This window comes from Arachis hypogaea, chromosome 4 (genome assembly GCF_003086295.3).
Source record: "Arachis hypogaea cultivar Tifrunner chromosome 4, arahy.Tifrunner.gnm2.J5K5, whole genome shotgun sequence".
NCBI classification, from domain to species: Eukaryota; Viridiplantae; Streptophyta; class Magnoliopsida; order Fabales; family Fabaceae; genus Arachis; species Arachis hypogaea.
Window position 1 is genome coordinate 49,575,458 of NC_092039.1, and position 2,212 is coordinate 49,577,669.

A 2,212-nucleotide genomic window follows, 5' to 3' on the forward strand; every position below is an offset into this window, starting at 1 on the left:
TTGATCTTGATGATTTCTTGTTTTGTGTCTTTTGTTGTTTTTCATGTGCATTTTTGCATTCATAATTTTCATGCATTAAAGATTTCTAAGTTTGGTGTCTTGCATGTTTTCTTTGCATCAAAAATTTTTCAAAATTATGTTCTTGATGTTCATCATGATCTTCATAGTGTTCTTGGTGTTCATCTTGACATTCATAGCATTCTTGCATGCATCTTGTGTCTTGATCCAAAATTTTCATGTTTTGGGTCATTTTTGTGTTTTTCATTCAATATTTAAAAATCAAAAATATCTTTTCCTTATTTTCCTCTAAAATTTCGAAATTTTGGGTTGACTTGGTCAAAAATTTTTAAAAAAATTAGTTGTTTCTTACAAGTCAAGTCAAAATTTCAATTTTATAAATCTTATCTTTTCAAAATCTTTTTCAAAAATCATATCTTTTTCATTTTTTTAGCATTTTCGAAAATTTCAAAAATATTTTTAAAAATATTTTCAAAATCTTTTTCTTATCTTTTTATCAAATTTTCGAAAATTAGCTAACAATTAATGTGATTGGTTCAAAAATTTGAAGTTTGTTACTTTCTTGTTAAGAAAGGTTCAATCTTTAAATTCTAGAATCTTATCTTGTAGTTTCTTGTTAGTTAAGTAATTTTTAAAAATTAAATCTTTTTTTTCAAATATCTTTTTCAAATATATCTTTTTATCTTTTGTCTTATCTTTTTCAAAAATTTTATCTTTTTCAAAATTTGATTTCAAAATATCTTATCTAACCTCCTATCTTCTTATCTTTTTCAAAATTTGATTTCAAATCTTTTTCAATCAACTAACTAACTCCTTGTTTGCTTCTTATCTTTTTCAAAACCACCTAACTACTTTTCCCTCTCTAAATTTTCGAAAATTCTCCCCCTCTTTTTCAAAAATTCTTTTTAATTGTTTTAAATTCTAATTTTAATCTCATCTCATCTTTAATTTTCGAAAATCACTAACCATTTTTTCAAAATTATTTTCGAAAATTTCTTTCTCTTCTCTTATTCTATTTAATTATTTAACTACTAACACTTCTCTTCACCTCTCTTCATCCGAATTCTTCTTCATCCTTCTTCATTCTTCTACCTCTTTCTTCTTCTACTAACCTGAGGGAATCTCTATACTGTGACATAGAGGATTCCTTTTTCTTTTCTTGTTTTCTTCTCTTTCTTATGAGCAGGAACAAGGAAAAGGGCACTCTTGTTGAAGCTGATCCAGAACCTGAAAGGACTCTGAAGAGAAAATTAAGAAAAGCTAAATTACAACAATCCAGAAGCAACCTTTCAGAAATTTTCGAACAAGAGAAGGAGATGGCCGAAAATAATAATAATAATAATGCAAGGAGAATGCTTGGTGACTTCACAAAGCCAACATCCAAATTTGATGGAAGAAGCATCTCCATTCCTGCCATTGGAGCCAATAACTTTGAGCTTAAGACTCAACTAGTTGCTTTGATGCAACAAAACTGCAAGTTTTATGGACTTCCATCTGAAGATCCTTATCAGTTCTTAACTGAATTCTTGCAAGTCTGTGATACTGTAAAGACGAATGGAGTTGATCCTGAAGTCTACAGACTCATGTTTTTCCCTTTTGCTGTAAGAGACAGAGCTAGAATATGGTTGGATTCACAACCTAAGGATAGCCTGGACTCCTGGGATAAGCTGGTCACTGCCTTCTTAGATAAATTCTTTCCTCCTCAAAAGCTGAGCAAGCTGAGAGTGGATGTTCAAACTTTCAAACAAAAAGATGGTGAATCCCTCTATGAAGCTTGGGAAAGATACAAGCAGCTGACCAAGAGATGTCCATCTGACATGTTTTCAGAATGGACCCTATTAGATATATTCTATTATGGTCTCTCTGAATTTTCGAAAATGTCACTGGACCATTCTGCAGGTGGATCTATTCACCTGAAGAAAACGCCTGAAGAGGCTCAAGAACTCATTGACATGGTTGCAAACAACCAGTTCATGTATACCTCTGAGAGGAATTCCGTGAATAATGGGGTCCCTCAGAAGAAGGGAGTTCTTGAAATTGATGCTCTGAATGCCATACTGGCTCAGAACAAAGTGTTGACTCAACAGGTCAACATGATCTCTCAAAATCTGAATGGATTGCAACATGCATCCAACAGTACTAGAGAGGCAGCTTCTGAAGAAGCTTATGATCCTGAGAACCCTGCCATGGCAGA

The 2,212-nt window shown here is 32.1% G+C and overlaps 1 non-coding gene across 1 annotated transcript; it reads right to left on the reverse strand.

Annotated features, from left to right (window-relative positions):
* Positions 1–1,733: 1,733 nt before the first annotated feature.
* Positions 1,734–1,837, reverse strand: LOC112799081 (small nucleolar RNA R71). The gene has a single exon (XR_003200666.1). It is a non-coding gene; the product is annotated as a small nucleolar RNA R71 (small nucleolar RNA).
* Positions 1,838–2,212: the final 375 nt, after the last annotated feature.